The 22,421-nt window shown below is 53.4% G+C and overlaps 1 pseudogene; it reads left to right on the top strand.

Moving 5' to 3' along the window:
- Window positions 1-1,340: 1,340 nt before the first annotated feature.
- Window positions 1,341-21,070, top strand: LOC144256108 (ribosome quality control complex subunit TCF25-like; annotated as a pseudogene).
- Window positions 21,071-22,421: the final 1,351 nt, after the last annotated feature.

The following is a 22,421-nucleotide window of genomic DNA, read 5'->3' as shown; positions in this document are numbered from 1 at the left end:
GTGGCATATATACACAATGGAATGTTACTCAGCAATAAAAGAGAATAAAATCATGACATTGCAGGTAGCAAATTTTGAATGTTTTCTCTGACATAAAGAGGCTGATTCATAGGTAGGGAAGGAGAGCGTGAGAGGAATAGACAAACTCTAGATAGGGCAGTGGGGTGGGAAGGGAAGGGAGGGGAGGGGGCATGGGGTTAGAAATGATGGTGGAATGTTATGGACATTATTATCCAAAGTACACGTATGAAGACATGAATTGGTATGAATATACTTTTTATATAACCAGAGATACAAAAAATTGTGCTCTGTATATGTAATAAGAATTGTAATGCATTTCACTGTCATATATAAATAATTTTTTAAAAAAATTATTCTAATTAGTTACACATGACAGTAGAATGCATTTTGACAGGGGCTGGGGCTGTGGCTCAGTGGTAGAGCGCTTACCTAGCATGCATGAGGCACTGGTTTCCATCAGCACCACAAAAAAATGAAATATTGTGTCCATCTAAAAACTAAAAAGTAATTTTTTTAAAAAAAGAATGTATTTTGACACATCATACATAAACGGAGTATAACTTCTTGTTTTCTGGTTGTACATGATGTACAGTTTCACCGTTCATGTAGTCATATGTGCACATAGGGTTATAATGTCCGATTCATTTTACTGTTCTTCCTACCTCCATCCCCCCTCCCTTCCTTTTACTCCCCTCTATCTAATCCAGAGAGCTTCTAGTCTTCCTAGCCACCCCACTCCCACTTGCTATGAATTAGCATTCACATATCAGAGAAAATATTCCACTTTGGTTTTTTGAGATTGGCTTATTTTGCTTAGCATCATATTCTCCAGCTCTGTCCAGTTATCAGTAATGCCATAATTTTATTCTTTTTTAAAGCTGATTAATATTTCATTGTGTGTGTGTATATACAATGAAATATAAATGTATATATTTTTATATATGTATATAAATATATATATACTCATACACATATGTGTGTGTGTGTGTATATATATATATATATATATATATATATATATATATATATATATATATACCAATCACATTTTCTTTGTCCTTTCATCTGTTGAAGGGCACCAAGGTTGGTTCCATAGTTTAGCTATTGTGAATTGAGTTGCTATCAACATTGATGTGGCTGTATCATTATAGAACTTAGTCCTTTGGGTATAAACTGAGGAGTGGGATAACTGTGTAAAATGGTGGTATCACTCCAGATTTTCTGAGGAATCTCCATGCTGTTTTCCAGAGTGGTGACAACAATTAGTCATTTGATGTTGATTGCATCAAGAACAAAACTCCCTGCTGGGCATAGTGGTTATGCCTGTAACCCCAGTAACTCTAGAGGCTGGGACAGGAGAATTGCCTCATCAGACTTGAGGACAAAATTATTTTAACATGAACAAGAACAATATTAGAAAATTATAATCCTTATAATACGCCCCCCCCCTTTTTTTTTTAGTTTGAAGTATTGGAATTGAACTCAGGGGTGATCTACCACTAAACTATACCCCCAGCCCTCTATTTTTCACTTTGTCACTGAGGTTGCTCAGGCTGGCCTCAAATTTGCCTTCCTCCTGACTCAGCCTCCCAAATAGAGTCTCTGGGGTGACAGGCATGGCAAGTCGTCTTCACATCTGGCTCAGCTCTACTTCACCACATACACTGCGACCCCTGTGCAGAAATGCCCTCGGCTTGTTTCTCCAGATAAATGTTGAGGATCTTGGGGACGACCCGGTGGTGAACGGAGAGAAGTCTGATTGTGTGTTAACAGATGCTGCAGTGTCAGGGAACAAAGGAAGAATTCAGCGTGGAAACCCAGAGAAGGAAATGTGGCCAAGGCTGCACCCCCAGAGCAGGTATGGGGACCCCATGGTAACAAGGAGGCTGGCATGTCAGGGAAGGGCTGTGGCATCCTGCCACGTGCCACCTGTGTTGGCTTTTTCTTGGAGGTATAATTTTCTGAATTTGCTTTGGCTGATTCCGTGGGAACCCTGATGAAGTTTTTGCTAAAGTCCTTGAGATCAGCGGCAGCCCCAGGGGTACTGCATGCAGGTCCCTGCCCTGCCTGCTGCCCACTGTGCTCCAGGCAGCTCTGTGCCTTCTGGGAGCAACCACTTCTGGTGAAGCGTCCCTGAGGAGCTTCTTGCTACCCAGAGGAGCTGGCCCAGTCAGGGGCAGGTGGGTGCCCCAGGCAGCCTGGACCAGCTCTGCAGCAGGGCAGGGTGGGAGAGAGAGGCCACACTGACAGCAGGGGGTACGGGCAGCATCCTGCTGCAGAAGGATGTGAGGGGCCGCAGGTGCTCCAAGTGGTACTGGCTTGCTGCTTTGGTTCTGAGTTTTTAAGATTTTGCTTCTCTCTCCATTGATTAAAACATCTTATTTTTATTAGTCTAATGCAAGTGGAAAACTCCGGAAGAAGAAAAAGAAGCAGAAAAATAAGAAAAACAGTACAGGAGAAGCCTCGGTATGCGACCAGACTTGACTGGCCCCTGCCCAATCCCTCTGTGCCCCTTGGGCCATGTCCTTTATGGTGGTGCTGGGAGAAGACCATTTTATTTGATGTCTTCATTTTTTCCTGTCAGGAGTATAACTATCTAAGAGGTCAAGGACAAAGAAGAGTCACCTACAATTTTGCTTGTGATTTTCCCCTTTGTTCCTTGGTTGTCATGGCCTACTCCTAGTCTCCGTGTCCCAGCTGCCCTCTGCAGGGAGAGTCCCTTCCCAGCCCTGCTCCCTGTTGCTGTTCACCCAGCCTTCATCCCACCAGTGCATGAGGGGTGCTGGGGGTGGAAGCCCACAGACCAGTTCCCCCTCAGTCAGCACGTTTCCGTTCTTGCCTTGATCCTCCTTGTCTCATTGTTCATCCTGAAGAGAGGTGGTAGCTTTGTTGCTGTTCAGTTGGAGTCACAGGTCCCAGTTCCATTCACCTGCGGATGTGGGCTCACCTGTGAAACATGAAGTGTGGCTCTCTGGCCCAATGGTTCCCAGGGCCTTCTGGATTAGTGATGGTTCTGAGCTTCCTCCTATAATACATCTCCTCCTTCTGAGTTAGATCATCTTTTAGAAAGTACATACCAAATAACTTTTCAAAGTAACTCCTTGTTATTGGTTGTCACAGCACTTGGAGTGAAGCCAGTGTGGCGATTAACAGTTCCTTCTGGGCTTTTAGGAAAGTGGGATGGAGGATATCGACCACATCTTGGAGAGGATTGAGGATGGCAGTGGGCTCAGCCGCCCGAGTCCCCCACCACTGAGCTCCAGGAAGCATGTCCTGTATGTGGAGCACAGGTATGGCCTCGGCCTCTGATTTTGACGGGGAGGAGTGATTTAGAAAGAGGACAGTTTGCTGTCTTTATTTATTTAGAAGTGTTAAGAGTTCATTATTAAACATTTAGGAAGTAGAAAAAAGGAGAAAGAAGTAAGGAAAAGACATCTGTGTTTCAAAGGACTTTTTTTTGGTACTGAGGATTGAATCCAGGGGTGCTTTACCATTCCCCAGCCCTTTTTATTTTTTTGAGGCAGGATCTCACCAAGTTGCTTAGGGCCTCACTAATTTGCTGAGGTGGTCCTCAAATTTTCGATCTTCCTGGATGCTAGGATTATACCCAAGCATCACTGCACCTGGCTCCTTTTTATTTTTGATTTTGAGACTGGGTATTGTTAGCTTGCTTAAGGCTTGCTAAGTAGCTGAGACCAGCCTCTAACAAGGAGTCCTCCTGCCTTGGCCTCTGAGTAGACACGGGTGTGGCACCATCATGCCCAGCTCAGGACTTCCAAACAGCTTGCCTTTGTATGTCTCATGAGGTGTTTTGAGCTGTACCAGTGTAGTGTCACCCTTGGACGATCACCCATCTGTTGGTCTGGTGGGTGCTTAATGAAACCTGATCTTTGCCAGCTTTGACAAGCAAGCTTCCTGTATCGTTGAGGCCCTCCACTCCACGTCAGGGTGCATGCTCCCTGTACGAAGCCTGGCAGATGAACACTGGACCCGCAGGGGAGACCTACCCCAGGTTCTCTCCTAGCAGTGACCCATTGCATCCCTTGGGTGCCCCATGGGGCCAGTAGTGGTCAGGTCCTATTGCAGGTGGCAAATTTAAAGAAAGCAGGCCTAGAAATCACCTTTCAAGCCCCAAATCATTGTTCTTTGGCTGGACTCTTCTTAGCTTTCTGCAATTTCGAGTCATTGTAGGAAAGCCTGACTTAATTTTTCTTCCTCACATTTCCCACATTCTAGACACTTGAATCCAGACACAGAACTGAAACGGTATTTTGGTGCTTGAGCGGTCCTGGGGGAGCAAAGGTAAGGCCCACAGTAGCTGCATTCTCAAGCTGTTTTTACCTGCTTTCATTTCTTATGGGTGGGGGAGCCATTGAAAACCCTGGGGGAGAGTACTGAAAGCTACACTGGACAGATGGAGCCCTTCCAGGGCCTGGGCAGGTGGCTGAGATGCCAGGAGGCCAGGCTGTTTCACACCTTCTCAACTGTGCACCCCATATTTTTATTTATTTTTTTTATTTATTTTTTTATTTATTTTTTTTTCAGAGTAGAAAATTAGAAGTTTATTATTAAAGGACAGCAGAAAAGACTTCTCCGGGAGGAAGAAGGGGACCCAAGAGGTGGAATCCCTACCCCATATTTTTAAAAAGGTCCTACAAGCTGTTAAACTTTGAATCCTGAAATTTTAGCCAGATCCATTTTGTTTCTCCACCAGCAGGAAAAATGACAAAAAGTTGGAGTTCTGAGATCAGTTTTATGTCACCTAACTCGTTCCTGGCTAGTCAGCTTCTGCAGTGTCAGCAGATGGTGAGCAGGCAGTGGAGTGTCCCTTGGCTTTTCCAGGGGAAGTCAGGGCCCATCCTGGGACTTTCTGTAGGAGGTGGGAGTTCCACTCTCCATCTCCGTACCAAAACATCCGGAAGCTTGTGTCTTTCTAAGTATGTGTTTTCTGATTATAGAGCTGAATGCTTTTTGTTAAAGCTCTGAAGCAGTGTAGAAATGTTCCCTCTTATTCCCATCACCTGTGGCCATGTCCCCAGGTCTTTCTGCACGCCTCTTGAGGTAGCTGTGCTGGCTTTGGCATGTCGGAGTCCCAGGTGTCTTCTGTGCCTGATGCACAGGGTTCTTTGTTAGGCCAAGGATAGGCGTGTCCACACCTTGGCTGCAGGCCCCCTGCATCCATGCAGCCCTCCGAGAAGTGGCCCACTGTGGGTTTCCTCGAGTACCTGCGCCTTGCCCAGCTGCCCTCCCAGGAACGATGCCGCTGAGGCCCACCTGCACTCGGTCGTCCTCAGCTACATCTGCGACCACACAGTGCCTTGAAACTGCGTGAGGTGTGCATGTGGCGCCCTTGTCTGACTGGTGTCTGTTGAGTCATGAGTGGGCCAAGGATTATTTTCAGACTTCGTTTGTTCCCACCTTCCTTGTGTTTAACAGTTTTTGCCTTGGATTTTTGTTTTTAAGTGTTTGAGGACTCATGGGTTTCTGACTTCTGTGTGTTTTGGGTTATTTGTGAAAAGCACTTACATGAGCCACTACCTGCGCTGCTCAGGCCGAGTTCTGCCGCTCAGCCCAGCTCTGTCTGCCTGCCCCTGTGTTACATTTTTGCATCATCTTATTTTTGTAAATTATAGTTATTATCAGTCATTAGTTAATAATTACATTTGTTTTTTAGTTTTTGTGGTGCTAGGGAGTGAACCCACAGCCACACACCTCTGAGCTGCCCCCTGCACATATATCAGTTTTATGTATCTATTTTGAGGTGAGGCCCTCCGTGCTTCCCAGGCTGGTCACACACTCCTGAGTCTGCATGGGCCTCCCCCTCAGCCTCCCAGGCAGCCAGGACCACAGGTCTGTAATCAGGTCAGCTCACTTACTACCTTTATAGTAGCACACTTTTTTGTTGTTTGTTTCTTCAAAAATTTAAGTCCTACTGAAGTATGTCCAGTGAAAAGCTGTGGTTCCCTCCTTCTTGGTCCCCCACCCTTGTCCTGTTGTTCAGAGACCAAACCTTAGCTCCTTTCTGTTCATCCCTCCTGGTGACCATTCAGGGTTTCCATATAGCTGTGCACTGATCTTTGGGGGGAATCTGACTTCCTCCTGAGACAGATGGGGTCTGCTCCCTTCCCCCTGTCTGTGGTGTCTCCACACCCCCAGTGTCGCGACCCTTAAGGTGCTCCTCCTGACCCTCCCTCCAGCATCCGTCAGGGCTGCCTCCTCCCCTAGACTTCTGGCTGGCAGCTCATCTCAGACAGACCTGGTGGTGCCCAGGATGCTGTAGACTTCCAGGCACCGGTGGTTTCCTTTCCACTGCTTGCTGCATGTGCAGAGTTGTGCCAGGTTGTGCCTCTCAGCCTCTGGCCATGCTTTTCTTTTTGTGTATTTGTTCTTCTCACACAGTTTTCATGTCTCTTTTTGAGAAAAGAAAGATGCTGTTTTGTCCTGTTCCGGGTAGTCCAGCTCCTTATTCCTTGTTTTGTTTTAGTGAAATAGGGAACTGCTAAAAAGCCTAGAGATTGGTCTACACACATCCACATCCCATCACTCAGCACAGGGTGCAGCCCTTCCAGGCCTGGCTAAGATGCCACCTGGCAAGGGAGCCAGACCCCTTAACAGCAGCTAAGAACTCTTGCCCAAAGGGGGCCTGGTACCCTCAACTTGTCGCTCACACAAAAGTCGCAGGGAGCTGGGTGCCTGAGGACCCTCAACACTCTGCTCTCGGTCTTCTTCCTTGCAGAAATATGCCAATTTCCTCCTCAGTTTTCCTCATTGTTTCCATGTTTTCCTTTTCAAAGATTGGAGTCATATTGCTGGGCTCTGGGTCAGAGGTCCACTTCCCTAATTTGCCTCTGGCCAAGGCCAGGCATTCCTCCTGTGCAGCCTGTCCCACAGGAAGCAGCTTTTTTGCTCAGGGAATTTCAGTGGCCCTGAGTTCCTGCTCTGCACCATGTTCTAGGGTTTCACTTTTGTTTCCTTTTTGTCCCTCTTGCCTTCGTGCTGGACTGTTGGCCTCCCTGTTCCCCTGGACCTGATGGTAGCTGCTTGCACAGGTCACAGCTGGGGTCCCCTCTTCACGCAGCAGTGCTTTGCTCTCCCTCCCTGTGTGCCCCCTGCCCACTGCTCTGCCTCCAGGGAGAGCTGGAGGGATTGGGTGGCCAGCCTGGCCCCTGGCCCATGGAGGTAAAGCTGTGCCTGTCTCCTCCTCCCCAGACCGCGACAGAGGCAGCGTGTATACCCCAAGTGCACGTGGCTGACGACCCCCAAGAGCACCTGGCCGCGGTACAGCAAGCCAGGTGAGTCTGTCACTCCTGCAGCAGGGGGCTGGCACGCTGGCCTCAGTGCCTTCCGGGTGGGCCTTGCAGCACCATGTGCAGCTGCATGTGAGGTATGGTGTTCCTGAGGGTGCAGCAGCCTGTATGTCCCCAGCTGGCCTGATCTGTGCAGAAGCTCTCAACTTCCTTGCAGTCTGCCTCATCCTCTGGGTGCCATGCTACAGGAAGCAGCTGAACAGAGGCTTGCATTTTTAAGTGTTTTTTTGTGTGTGTGCTGGCACTGAGCCCGAGCCCTCCAAGCCACACATGCCAGGCTGGGCTCTGCTGCTGAGCTGCATCCTCAGCCCTTGAGTTTGTTTTCACATTATGATAATTTGGGGGCTGGGGTTGTAGCTCAGTGGTAGAGCGCTTGCCTAGCATGTATGAGGCCTTGGGTTCAATTCCTAACACCACATAAAACTAAATAAGCAATATAAAGGTATTGTGTCCATCTACAACTAAAAATATTTTTAAAAATCAATAATGTATGATAGTTTTATGTTTAAAGAAAACAGCCATGCAGAAGGTGCAGGGTAGGAAGTGAATGCCCTCTCTGGGCATCGGCTGCACAGTGTAGAGAAGCATCCAGACAGCCCTCTGCAGGTTGATGGGGCACATTCTGTAGAAGAGGTCATGGGTGTGTGGAAGACATGTGTGGAGGGTGGTAACCAACGCACCTCACCTGCTGTGCCTGTGGGGTTGGGGATTCTAGAAGAATCCCCTTGGACTCCCAGTGAGGATCGCCTGGGAGTTCGAGGCCTGTGCTTTTAGGATCAACCCTGATGCCTCTCATGTATCTTCTGTTCCCACCAGGCCTCTTGCCCTTCTAACAAAGGAACCCGAACATGGTAGAGATAGGGGCTCATTGTCTCAATCTGCAGGACTTGGACCTTGGGCCAGGCTCTCAGGAGGGAGTAGCTCAGGGGAAGCCCATGAGAACCACTGGCCATTTAGCGGTTGTCTTAGCAGACTGAGTTTTTCAGGTTAACCAGAGGAAATGGTCCCTCCACACAGTCACACAAAAGGAGCAGAACCGTATTTGGTCAGGGGTTACACATGGCCAAGGCCTCTGGCCTGGCCCTGTGCCCACTGCACGCCTCCTGCCCCAGCCCCTCACAGCCACCCTGGCTGCTAGTCCCAACCAGACGTGATCGGGCACCCAGATGGACCTCCATGCTCCCATCCCTGAGGTTTGTTGTCCTGGGCCACTTCGGCTCCATCCTTTCCTGGAGCTCATCTTATTCTATAGAGAAGTGAGTCTTTGTGGAAAGCAGACGGAGGCCAGCTCCCGGGACAGCCCAAGCAAGCAGTGGGAAGCAGCCCCAGGTGTTCTGAGAGAGTCCCCACGTCAGCCTCTGGCCCAGAGGCAGCCCAGCCCCAGGCCTGGGTGACCTGTGAGACCTCTCAGATCAAATGGGTTGGTATCACAGAGTCCTTTCTGAGAACAATACAAGGGAGACAGTTGGGGCTACTGTGCTCTGTAGAGGCGCCATGTCCTGGCCTCCAGCACACCCTCTCTGTGCACTCTCATCTGCCAGGTCTGTCTATGCGGCTGTTGGAATCAAAAAAAGGCCTTTCCTTCTTTGCGTTTGAACACAGTGAGGAGTACCAGCAGGCACAGCACAAGTTCCTGGTGGCCGTGGAGTCCATGGAGCCAAATAACATTGTGGTGCGTGGGCCCCGCAGCTGCCAGTGGGTGGAGGGCGAGTGCCCCGGCAGCTGCTCCCCTGGCAGTGGGGCCCCCGGACCCAAGGGGCACTGTGGAGACTTGGCACTCAGGTGCTCTCCTGCTGGGAGCTGCGTGTAGTGGCACTATGGTCCTTCCCAGGTGCTGCCTCTGTCTTGGGCCTCACTGGGGAGGTAGGGGGAGCATATAGATCCTGCTGGCCCCATGTCCCCCACATAGGGGGGGGCAGGAACCTGCTTGCTTTCAGTCCTCTGTCCTGAGACCTGGGAGCCAATACAGCCCCACTGGGCAGGCAGTGTCCCCAGTTCCCACCTGGAGCCAGGTCCAGGCCTTGGCTGGGTAATAGCAGTGCACACCTGGAGTCCAAAGGGAATTTCGTCTGTCACCTGGTGATCATGTCTTCTGGTGTGCACAGGTCCTGGTGGACTGCAGGGGTGTCCTGTGGGTCCCTGCCTGTGACCTTCCTCCAGAGCTGCCCTTCTTTTCTCGTAGGTTCTGCTCCAGACAAGCCCCTACCATGTGGACTCACTCCTGCAGCTCAGTGATGCCTGCCACTTTCAAGAGGATCAGGAGATGGCACGAGACCTCATAGGTGAGACCCAGTAGGCAGTGCAGCCTGCCTGTTCTCGCCACTAGAGCAGATGCAGGTGGCAGGACATTGTCATGTAGCACTTTGTGGAAGGTGTGTCATGCCTGGTTTAGTGTGTCCCAGAACTGGGCAGCCATCACTGCAGTCCATTCCAGGAAAACAGCCTGCCATCTTCTATCTTCCCCCAGGCCCCAGAACCCCTGACTTCTGGTCAGACTCTCCGTGGCCCTACCTGTGTGGGGAGCCATTCAGTGGAAGGACTGTGCGTGGTTTCTGCCCATGGTTGTGTGCCCCATGTGTGGTGTGACCCAGGTTTGCATGTGCTCTTGTCTGAATAGTACTCCCCCTTTGGACAGACGTGGTTGGCGAATCTGTCATCAGTTGGTGGTTCTGGTTGCTCTTCTGTGTGTGCGCGCACGCTGCTGTGGGTGTCTGGGCCGTGTTTGTATCACCTGGGGACTGGGCATGAACAGGACATGTGGCAGTTGCACCCCATGGTGTCGAGGGCGTTTTTCATTCAGGCTCACAAGTCTGTGGCTGCAATTAATGCCGTGGCACCAGGGAAACCTAGGAGGTCCCAGTGCAGGGTCCCAATTCTGTGACCCCTTCTTTCCAGTACTTCGCTTGTTTGGGGTCTTGGGAGTTGCAGGCGCCTACTGTGGCTGACTCCTGCCTCTGTATTGCTGCCCACAGAGCGAGCGCTGTACAGCATGGAGTGTGCCTTCCACCCCCTGTTCAGTCTCACCAGTGGGACACACCAGCTGGACTACCGCAGACCCAAGAACAGGTGAGCTGCCTCTCCTGAGGGCAGCCCTCCCTGTGGGCCTGGGATACTTCTGCAGGCCTCACAGGCCTGTGTCTTGATTCTTAAATCAGTGATGCTTAAGTCAGATTCAGCCTGACAGAGCAGACCTGGGTCTATGCTCTGCTTTATGACATTTCTGTGCTGACCACCTCTGGCATCAGCCCCGAGGCAAGCCTGTATGACCGCAGCAGTCTCCCTGCTGTCCTGTGTGAATTCTTTCTGCTCTGGGCAGCGCTGCTTGGCTGTGGCATGGCCCCCACCTTATGGCCACCATGCCCTGTCTCAGTGCAGCAACTTGGCTGCACCGGGCACTCTGTCTAGACTTTCTCCACTGGTTTCTTTTTCTAGTAAACTCTAAGTTCTAAAAATAAGTCCACAGGATGACTAAAGTCACACAGCTTTATGTACCCAACAGTAACGCCATTGAAATTTGAGGGTAAATTAAGATCATAATTATAACCGTTTTTAGCTCATTTCCCTTGAATAACAAGTAGCAAACCAAAAGCAAGATAATGATTTCAAAAAGCTTGGTTTTCAGGGAGCTGAGGCTGTAGCTCAGTAGCAGAGCTCTTGCCTAGCACATGAGAAGCACTGGTTTGATCTTCAGCAGCACCACATAAAAATAAATAAAATAAAAAATATTCTGTCCATCTACAAAAACAACAAAATTGTTTTAAACCCTTTTTTTAAATATTTATTTTTTAGGTGTAGATGGACACAACACAGTGCCTTTTTTTTTTTATGTGGTGCTGAGGATCGAACCCGGGTCCCGCCTGTGCTAGGCGAGCGCTCTACAGCTGAGCCACAATCTCAGCCCCAACAACAAACATTTTTAAAAAACTTTCAGTACATTGGTGTGTGTTCAGCTCTTCAGGCACACACAAAGCTTCTCCCCAGACACAAAAGGCATTCGCAGACTCGTATGAGGACCTGGACACTGGCATGGAGCCAGGTGGCCCTCAGAGGCTGCTCTGCTGTTTGCTGCCACTTGAACTCACATGGACCTTTTTGGATGTAGGAGCTTCTACCTGGCCCTCTACAAGCAGATGAGCTTCCTGGAGAAGCGTGGCTACCCACGCACCGCACTGGAGATCTGCAAGCTCATCCTGAGGTGAGTGTCCACCAGGGATCCACTCCTGCCAGTCCTCACCAGCAGGGGCTTCTGGGCTGCAGAGACCCTGGGCCCTGACATTTTCCTTGCTCTCTTTGCTCTTCCCTCACTGTGCTGCCTGCGAAGCCTTGAGCCAGGCTAGGACTCGCTGTGCATGCTGCTGCTTGTCGACCACCTGGCCTTGCGGGCCCGGAACTATGAGTACTTGATCCGACTCTTCCAGGAGTGGGAAGTAGGTGTGCGCTTGCAGTGTGACTAGTAGCCATAGTGAGGCCATGAAGCAGAGCCAGGGTGGGTTCCAGGGACATCCTGCCCTTTAGTCTCCCTCATCTCTGCTGTTGAGCAGAATCAGGTCTTCCCAGAGGGAAGCAGCCTTGCATCAGAACCCCAAGATGAGCACACAACTGCATCAAGTGTGCGTGTAGAGATGGTGCTTAGTAATGGACAGTCAGGCGGACCACAGAGCTGGGCATGCTAGGCACAGAAAGGGACAGCCACTCAGTGAGGGAGGTTGTGATGCAGGGCTGACAGGGACCCTAGGTCCTGAGTGTGGGGACGACAGTCTGGGTAGTCACGATTGGGTACGTGTTCCAGGTCAGAGTCGCACATAAATGCCACCTGCCATCCTGGGGCCCCAGACCCAGGAGAGTGGGGTTTGTCTTGGGCTCCACTGAGTGCTAGAGAGCACGCACTGTCTTGCTACAGGTGGGGTGTGCACACAAGTCGAAGCAGCAGTGTAGGTGTGTGGGGTCAGGCTCCATGTGTGAAGATCAGTCTCACCTCTCGCTTTAGTGTAGCCGCTGCAAACTGAGTGGGACAAACAGCTGAACAGAGCTTGTCTAGAGGGGGCTCAGGCCTAGGAGGGGCGGAGGGGGAGGCGCCTCTACTTGTTCTACTTTTCGGCTTGAACCTTTCACAGTACATATTTTTTTGTGAATAAAGAAAAACATTTTTCATAAAAAATAAGTAATGGAAAACAGGTAAATCATTTAAAATCACATAACTCTTTATACAGTTGGCCAAGAAGTCTCACTTCCAGGGATCTAGTTTACAGAGATTCCAGGAGCTCACGAGAATGGCTATAAAAAACCCACGGGGTCCCCAGAACCAGCCACAGAGGAATGTTTGTGGCGGTTTATAAGATTACAGAACTCTGTGGAGACGAGCATTCCCTGTTAATGGAAAAGCATGGAGTAGATCATGTCTGTTACATCGCACACAGAGAAAGGCGGGGAAATGTTTGAAGAGGGTAGTGGCCCCTCTAGGTGGGGGCAGTCATAGCTTGGCTGCCTTCACTCTGGACCCTGCTGTGTGGGGAGAGGGAGTCGCTCCTGTCCCCCACAGTGCTGAGCCTGAGGGGCTCAACAGAGCTCTTTTCCCACTGACGTTGCCCTTCTGCACATTGAAGACCCCCAGGTGGAGCAAGTCCTCCATCCAGGTGTGGGGGTGGCCCTCTTTGTCAGCTCACTGTGGTGCACCTGGTCCTCACAGAGGGCAGGCCCCTCACCTGGCCTCTCGCTCCCTTGTAGGCTCATCGGAACCTGTCGCAGCTCCCAAATTTTGCCTTCTCAGTTCCATTGGCATACTTCCTGTTGAGTCAGCAGACAGACCTCCCCCAGCATGAGCTCAGAGAGAAGGCCTCCCTCTTGATCCAGCAGGCACTCACCATGTTCCCTGGAGGTAGGTACCACGCTGGCCTGTGCAGTGGTTCTTCCTGAGGGTGGAGACCTGGTCCAAGCCCTGCCTTGTGCTTAAAGAAAGATGTGTTCTCCAGCCGGCCTAAAAACTGCTGATGTTGCAGTTAGCTGATTATCCACCTCAGCGGGCCAACTGCATGCTAGCCAGGTGGGAGGGGGCCTTGGGTGAGGGACAAACTGTGTGTCCACTAACTTTGCTGTTAGTTACAGGGCAGGAGAGAGATACAGGGTATGCACATTGGTGTTTAGTGTTAGGGAGAGAAACAGCAGCAGAGGGTTGAGCGGGGCCTGGACCTGATCCAGAGGCACTGTGTGGTACGGCCCTGCATTTCCAGGGTGCCCCCCCCACACACTAGGCCTCTATCTGCACCCAGGGCAGGCTCAGGGGGCTGCTGCCTACTCAGGCGGAGGGTGGCGAACCTTGTCCACAAGCACGCAGGAAGTGACCCTCTAGAGGAGGCCGTCCTTACGCTTGAGGGTAGGAGTGTTTGTGACAGAGGTGTGCACACACTCTGTGACTGCCCCTCTGAGGGGAAGTCCCAGAGTCAGAACTGCTTTGTTGGCTCTGACGAAGCCATGGAGAGGCCCCAGCACTGGGTGGATGCGAGCACAGGCAGACCCACCTGCAGTGTCCAGAGCTCCCTGTCAGGAGCAGAGCCAACTCACCAACTCAGGGCTCAGCCCATCATCCCAGCAGCCACCTCTGTCCCCCTCGGGTTCGATGCAACTGGGAGCCCTCGATAGGCCAGCCGAGGTGGAGGACACAGGGCCACAGGGCCCATGTTGAATAATAGAGCTGCCATGGCTATCCCTCAGGAGAGACCCTACTGCGGCTTGTCCCTGGGAGGCAGTTGGTAGGCCAGCTTTCCCAGCAGCTGCCTCTGGCAGGGTCTCGGCATGTGGGCAGTGTAGGGAAGCCCTGCCTACTCAGCCGGAGAGTACTGCATGGGGACAGTACTAGAGCTGGAGAGGCCCTGACCCAGAGGACTGGACACCCAGAGCCCGTGACCATGTATTGGCCACTGTCCTTACCATGGGACCCTGTGGGGTCACCTCCTCCAGGGCACTGGCCGACCCCACTCCCACCAGTCTGTCCTAGGGTCTGTTGCTCATGCTTGAAGGGTGATGGCAAGTCTCCCTGAGATGTGGAAGGGCACTTGGAGTACAAGGGTCTGCCTCCAGGATGCAGAGGTACCTGCTCATCCTTTGTGGACCCCCATCCTCAGCCACTCCCCCTGCAGCAGCTCGGAACGCTGGTCAGACTCAAGGACCCCGTGGCCTTGCAGCCTCTGTGACGTCACGACTCCAGTAATTCTGTGATCAGGGCCCACAGGGCCCCAGGTCCTTGTCCTGGCCACTGAGCACCTGAGCCTCTGCTTCCTCCTGCAGTCCTCATGCCCTTGCTCGAGTACTGCAGTGTGCGGCCCGATGCCACCATCTCCAATCACCGCTTCTTTGGACCAGATGCTGAGATAAGGTAGAGCCTTGGTGCCCTGCTGGGATAACTCCTGGTGGGCATCCTCGTTGCCTCCTGGGGGACCTCGCTTATCCTCAGGGCAGTGGAGGGGTGGCAGGTGCGCTCTGCACCACAGGGTCAGAGTGTGTCTGTGTGGCTCTGTCTCCTGGAAACCTGCTTCAGCCTGGTGGCAATCTCGGAGACAGGAAACCCCTGGGGATGTTGGTTACTGTCCCCTAAGGAAGGCCTGGAGTCTGTGTCCACATATGGGTCACCTTACGTCTGAAGAGAAACACTGGTGGGTCAAGTAAATGGCCTCTGGCCTAAGACATGAGGTTCACGAGATGCCTTTTGACAGGAGTGGGCAGCAGGGCTTAAGGTCAGACAGCATGACCCACAGGCACTGGCTGTGGGCAGAGGGGCTCTCGTTGCTGGTATGTTCCACGTTCTGCATTGGCACATATCACCTTTTTCATGTTTCTCATAAAAAATACAGAGGAGACAGCCAGGTGTAGTAGCACAGCCTATGATCCCAGCAACTCTGGAGGCTGAGGAGGGGGATCCAGCCTCAACAACTCAGCGAGACCCTGTCTCAAAGTAAAAAATAAAGGGGGCTGGAGTTGTGGTTCAGTGGTGGAGCACTTGCCTTTAACTTGTGAGGCACTGGGTTTGATCCTCAGTACCACATAATAATAATAATAAAATAAAGATATTGTGTCCATTTAGAACTAAAAATATATAAGATATGAAAAATAAAAAGGCTGGGGATGTGGCTTAGTGATAGAGTACCCCTGGGCTCAATCCCCAGTACCAGAAATAAAAAGAAAACATAAATGAAAGAAAAACATGTTATGGGGGTCCACCCCAGAATCTCCGTCCCCTAGCCAGCCTTCGTCCTCTGCACTTGCTCTCTGCAGACACACATGTACACTGAGCAACTCAGTCAGCTGAGGAGCACAGACAGCACCAATTCGAAGTCGCAGACCTGTATGCCCTCCCTTCAGGAGGTGAACTGTCTATCAGTAGCTGAGAGACAGCCTCTTTTTGCTAAAGAAGGTCCTGCTAGGGGATCTGCTCACAGGCTTTGCTCACACAGTCAGGCCCCACCCTGACCCAGGCTTTGCTCCCAAAGCCAGCCCCCATCCTACAAGCTGACCTTGCTCCCACAGCCAGCTCCCTATCCCTGACCTTGGCCTTGCTCCTACAGCCAGCCCTCTGCCCAGACACTGGCCTTGCTCTACCCAGCTCCCCATCCCTGACCCTGGCTGTACTCCACCAAACTCCCCATCTCTGACCTTGGCCTTGCTCCCACAGCCAGTCCCCCATCCCTGACCCTGGCCTTATTCCCACAGCCAACTTCCCATCCCTGACCCTGGCCTTGCTCCACACAGCTCCGCATCCCTGACCTTGGCCTTGCTCCACCTAGCTCGCCATCCCTGACCCAGGCCTTGTTCCCACAGCCAGTCCCCCATCCCTGACCCAGGCCTTGCTCCACACAGCTCTCCATCCCTGACCCTGGCCTTGCTCCCACAGCCAGTCCCCCATCCCTGACCCAGGCCTGGATCCACCCAGCTCCCCATCCCTGACCCTGGCCTTGCTCCACCCAGCTCCCCATCCCTGATCCTGGCCTTATTCCCACAGCCAGCCCACCATCCCTGACCCAAGCCTTTCTCCCACAGCAAGCTCCCATCCCTGACTCAGGCCTTGCTCCACAGCCAGCCCCCCATGCCTGACCCAGGCCTTGCTCCACAGCCAGCCCCCCATGCCTGACCCAGGCCTTGCTCCACAGCCAGCCCCCCATCCCTGACCCAGGCTTGCTCCCACAGCCAGCTCCCCATCCCTGACCCTGGCCTTGCTCCACCCAGCTCCCCATCCCTGATCCAGGTCTTGATCCACCCAACTCCCCATCCCTGACCTTGGCGTTGCTCCACCCAGCTCCTCATCCCTGACCCAGGCCTTGTTCCCACAGCCAGGCCCCTGCCCTGACCCTGGCCATATTCCCACAGCCAGCTCCCTATCCCTGACCCTGGCCTTGCTCCACCCAGCCCCCCATCTCTGACCCAGGCCTTGTACCCCAGCCAGTCCCCAATCACTGACCCAGGCCTTGCTCCACCCAGCTCCCATCCCTGACCCAGGTCTTGCTCCCACAGCCACTCCCCTGCCCTGACCTTGGCCTTGCTCCACCCAGCTCTCCATCCCTGACCCTGGCCTTGCTCCCAAAACCAGTCACCCATCCCTGACCCAGGCCTTGCTCCCCCAGCCCCCATTCCTGACCCTGGCCTTGCTCCACCCAGCTCCTCATCCCTGACCTAGGTCTTGCTCCCAGAGCCAGTCCCCCATCCCTGACCCAGGCCTTGCTCTACCGAGCTCCCCATCCCTAACACAAGCTTGCTCCCAAAGCCAGCCCCCCATCTCTGACCTTGGCCTTGCTCCACCCAGCTCCCCATCCCTGACCCAGGTCTTGCTCCCACAGTCAGTCCCCTTCCCTGACCATGGCCTTGTTCCCACACCCAGTTCCCCATCCCTGACCTTGGCCTTGCTCCACCCAGCCCCCCATCCCTGACCCTGGCCTTGCTCCCACAGCCAGCCCCCCATCCCTGACCCAGGTCTTGCTCCCACAGCCAGCCCCCTGCCCTGACCCAGCTGGTGTGTCTGTACCTCGGGAGGTCGCACTTCCTCTGGAAAAAGCCTGCCACCATGAGCTGGCTGGAGGAAAATGTCCGTGAGGTTCTTCAGGCAGTGGACGCTGGGGACCCCGCTGTGGAGGCTTGTGTGAACAGGTGAGATGCTGGGTATTCGTGCAGGTCAGCCCCTCCTGCCCTCTCTGGGCACCCTCTGATGTTAGATGCTGTGGGCCAGAGTGGTTTCATGTCTGCTGCCGCTGGCATAGTCCTGCTCTCCTGTGGGTGAGCTAGTAGACCCCAAGGCTGCTGCCACTGTCCAGGTGGGATTGTAGGTGTGGCATGGGTCTGCCCATATTCTGTCCTGCCTATTGCTATGCGCCTGGTTCTCACATCTGCTATAGCAGGTGCCAGGCTCACACCTGCTGGCAGAGATAGCAGCAAGCAGCAGCCCTGGCCCACTCCCACCCATGGTCTGGCCTTTGGCCCTGTTAGCATTGTGGTCTGGGACTGCTGTGGCCAGGCTGGCTGGTACAGTGAGGACTTTGTGATCTGTGCTGGCCAGGAGTCTCCCCTAACTGCCCAGAGGTAGCCCTTTGCTGTGGAAGTAAAATTGAAGAAATGATGGGAGAGTGGGGGCCCTGGCACTCTAGCCCTCACAGCCAGTATTCACTGTGCACTCATCTGTTCTCCACACTAGAGGGGATGTTTCAATGGGCAGGAGCACGTTCTGCTCCCTGTGCAACTTCTCCGCCCCACTGTGTCCAGCAGGGGCAGGCCCTATGCTGCAGCTGTAGTGACACTCGGGTTCTTCAGAGACTCACTCAGCACACCATGGCCTGACTGCCTGGCCGTCTGGGGGTGAAGCTGGAGATCCTTGGGAGATGGAGACCTGCCAGGGAGGAAGGGCTTAGCAGTTTTCAGAGTGGGCACTGGTTAATCTGCTGCTGTTTGCCCTGGCCTCAGGCCTCAGATGCTCTACCAGCGTGCACCCAGAAACATCCATCGCCATGTGATCCTCTCGGAGATCAGGGAGGCTGTTGCTGCCCTTCCCCCGGTAAGGAGGAGGGCGTGATGGTGGGCTGTGTGACCGTTCCCCTCCTGCTCCTGGTAGCCCACAGGCAGGAGGGCGGGTGAGGCCAAAGGGGGCATGAGTACCTTCCCTCAGCCTACTGGGGTGCTGGTCAATCCCTACACCCATGGTATTGGCCCCATGTGCCTTGCTGGTGGCCAGGCCTGCATGCAACACTGCTGAGAGCAGGCTGCTGCTGTGGGAAAACCTCAAGGGCACCACAGGTGCATAGGAAGAGGCAGGTCAGGGCGGCCAGGACAGGGGGTCCCTTGGGGCCCTCGACACCACTAATTTACCTAAGCTGCTCTGCTGATCCTCAGGATAGCACTTCCAACCTCTTCTGGCCAGGAAGGCTTGTTCTGATGAGTAGTGACAGCGTGGTGCTGGCGGGAGAGGGTAGAGAGGCCGGACAGGGCTGTGCCGGCTTTGTGTGACACGTGGTTCAGCCCATGCTGTGTGGCTTGGGCACCACAGTGAGTTTGATCATGGCATGCGTGGGCACTTTCTGTGTGCTTGACCTTTCCCACCATGCCCCTGCCCAGGGTCAGAAAGCCAAGCCCATTCCCCTTCTCTGTTGAGTGACCTGCCCCAGAAGGCTCTAGCATCACCGTTTCTCCCCTTTCTAAAGGATGTGACCACACAGTCTGTGATGGGGTTTGACCCTCTGCCTCCCCTGGACAACATCTACTCCTACGTCAGACCAGAGAGGTAATGCCCTCACCCCCACTGTGCTTGTGCAGACGCAGGTCAGTGCCTCGGGGCTCCCCGGGGCTCGATGCCCACCGAAGGCAGCCCAGAAGGCCAGCGGTCAGGCACAGGGAAGAGGGAGCAGCAGTGACACTCAGGACACAGCTGCCTTTGCACATATCCACCCAACTCTGAGCGTTTCTTTCCAGATTTTGTAGCAGATACTAGAAACGCAGTGAGAAGCAGAATAAGAAGCCACTCTGCCTGTGGTCAGCTGCCGTGGTAGGAACAGATGAGAATTGTAGAACCTAGAGATAAGGGTAAGGTCCAAAGTGCACTGAGAGATACCCAGAGCAGCAGGAAGGGAGCAAGAAGGCCCATGAGGCTGGGCAAGGAGAGTGGGTTGGTGGGACAGAAAGTGACAAAGAAACACATCAGAGCCCGCCTACAGGCTGCTCCTGGAGTGTGGGCAGCTTTCAGAGCCAACAAGAGCCCTTTCACCTTTACTTCTGGTGTTAGAGCCACACCTATAATCTCAGCTACTCAGGGCTGAGACCAGGAGGATCACAAGTTCAAGGCCAACAGCTTAGCAAGACCCTTTCTCAAAATCAAAAGGGCCAGGGTTTAGCTCAGTGGCAGGGCACTTGCCTAGTATGTGTGACCTGGGTTCCATCCTGGCAGGGGAAAAATGTGCTGAGGAGCTGCTTGTCTGGGGTAAGCCCCAGAGCTGCTGGCGGCCCTCCCTTTTAAGGCAGGCTGCCTTCCAGCCCCACCTTTCCCCACCAACTTTGTAGAAGTTATAATGAGACTGTGTGTTCACAGTGAAGCCCATTGTGTCAAGCTCCCCAGTAGCTCAGGAGGAGGTCGTTGGTCAGCGGTAGAGAGGCACCTTGCTCTGCTCTCTGCCCACATGGGCTTTCTCCTCCTCAGAGCATGGGTGTGGCCCTGGCATCCAGCAGACAGTGGCCATGGCGTCCCCTGCCTGTGGCTGTGTTCTCTGCTGGCCTGGTGCTGAAGGAGGTGTGCACCTGCTGCCCTTTTCTGTTTTGTGGTGCTGGAGATTGAACCTGGGTGCTCTACCCCTGAGCTACAGCCCCAGCACTTTTTTAAATGTTGGGGCCATCTTGCTGATTTGCCCAGGTTGGCTTTGAACTCATGATCCGCCTACCTCAGCTTCCCAAGTTGCTGGCACAGGCATGGCCACCATGCCCAGTGAGACTGCAGTTCTTCTTGGAAACAAGGCCTGTGCCATGGCAGAGGACAGCCTGGCTGTGGTCATTTCACAGACTAGGCTCCTTGAAGAGCCACCTCCGGGCCCCTTCCTTTCCTTCCCAGTTGTCCTTGGGTGTCCATGGCCCCACCCCAAGCCGGACCCTGACCTGCTTTGGGAGGAGTCAAGGGGAGTCTAGCTTTGTTTTATGACTTCTCTTGACTTCCTGTTTCAGGTTAAGTCCTGTCAGCTATGGAAACACAGTTGACCTCTTCTTCCTGTCACTGTTGCCAAATTACACTGTGGAGGTAGGTTGGGCATGTCTCAGCTTCTGTGCTGAGTGGTTCAAGCCAGTCGTCTGCATGCAGATGTCCAGCGTCAGCACCATGCTGGGCAGTGCAGGAGTGGGGCCGACAGCTCCTGGGAGCCGCAGGGCTGCTCGGCCCCCTACCTCGCACTGGCCTGGGTAGACATGTGCCTTTGGTTTTTCAGAGCTTCATGTCCTCGACAGGCACCTGAGGAGGGTCCAGGTCCCGTGCTGGGGTGTAGGCCGCCCCGGGCTTGATGACGCATCTCCCTGCTTGGGCCCCAGGTCCCCAGTCCCAGTACAGAGAGGCCCTGCTCAGACATGTCTCACTGCTGCAGGGGGAGAGGCCAGAGGAAGGAGTGCCTGGGGGTCTGAACCATAACCAAGGCTTGAACCGGTTGATGCTGGCCATGAGAGAGATGATGGCCAACTTCCACTTCAACGACCTGGAGGCGCCGCGTGAGGACAACCCCGAGTGGGAGGGGGACTGGGACTGAGCCACTTAGGCTGCTGCACCCAGCGCTGTGCAATTATGTTCCTGATTCTGTTCTGGTCTGGATTGACCAGTCCCCTGAAGTAGAAGTGCTGAATGTACCGTCTGCCGTGTCTTCTGTTCCCTGCAAACATGGATGGGTTTCTTCCCTGCTGCGGGGGATTCTCCTCCAACACTCAACTCCACCTCAGCACTCAGGAGTCCAGAGCCAGCCCTGGCCCATGTGCAGCCCACACCAGAATCTGGAACACAGGGCTCCAGGGTGATCCCTGGTGGTGTGGGATCTCCAGGCTTGTATTGAGAAGAGATGTCTACATGGCTGGCCTTCAGGCCACAGCCCAGTTCTTTTCGAGCAGTTGGGGATAATGTGTGTGTGGGGGTCCCTCAGCTGGACACTGCAGCCTCTCCAAACTTGCGAGTTTTGAACTTTCTGAGCACACATTCTACCTTGGAGCTACAGCCCCAGCCCGGTACTATATTAGGAAACTGGAGGGCTGAGACGCAGCTGAGGGGTAGAGCACTGGGCTGGCATGTACAAGGCTCCAGACCCTATCCCCAGCACAGGAGGGAAGGAAGGCAGGAAGGAGGGGAGGAGACAGGGAGAGAAGGAAGGAAGCTTGGAAGCTTCAGGAGCAGTGTCCGGAGGTGAAGGAGAAGCCCAAAAAGCAAGTTTAGGAAGAAAGTTGTTGAGGGCAGATTGGTGGGTATAGGACAGGTTAATGGACATTTGTTCTGGGGATAACTGGGAGCTCCAATAAGACCCCCAGGTTGGCTCACAGCTGGCCACACAGCCAGGGCACACCAGAGCCTCAGCGCCATTGTGCCTAACCACTGGAGGGACAGATCATGTGACCCAAGCCAGGCATGTTGGCCACACCTGTAATCCTGTAATCCCAGCAACTCTGGAGGCTGAGGTCAGGGCTAGGGATGTAGCTCAGGGATAGCAAGCTTTTCAGTCCCTAGTAACCAACAGAGGAATATCCTGTCTAGTTCTGGAAGGGTCAGGAAATTGAGGGGTTGTGTGCTGTGCCAGTTCTCTCCTGGGCCCCCTTCACAGTGCTGATCTTCTGCCCCAAGAGGGGCCAGGAAGAGGCGCAGTCCCAAATTTCAATGTTGGCCTAACGGGGTTTGGTAGGGGATTGCACCCATCTCCAGGTTGGGCAGCACCCGAGCTCCCACAGCTGGGGTGGTCTGTGGGGGCAATCTACTGAGAAAGGGTTTGTTCTCTGAAAATGACAGGCAAGCAGTGTACCCTTCCTCTTCCTGCCTTCAATCCAGATATGTGATATCTGGAGCCACAGCAGTGATCCTGCATCCAGGAGCCATGGAACTCTGAAATGGATGGCCAGCACTCT

The sequence above is a fragment of the Urocitellus parryii genome, chromosome 7 (assembly GCF_045843805.1).
Source record: "Urocitellus parryii isolate mUroPar1 chromosome 7, mUroPar1.hap1, whole genome shotgun sequence".
Taxonomy (NCBI): domain Eukaryota; kingdom Metazoa; phylum Chordata; class Mammalia; order Rodentia; family Sciuridae; genus Urocitellus; species Urocitellus parryii.
Note: the sequence above shows the minus strand (reverse complement) of the source record. Positions and strands in the feature narration are given on the sequence as shown.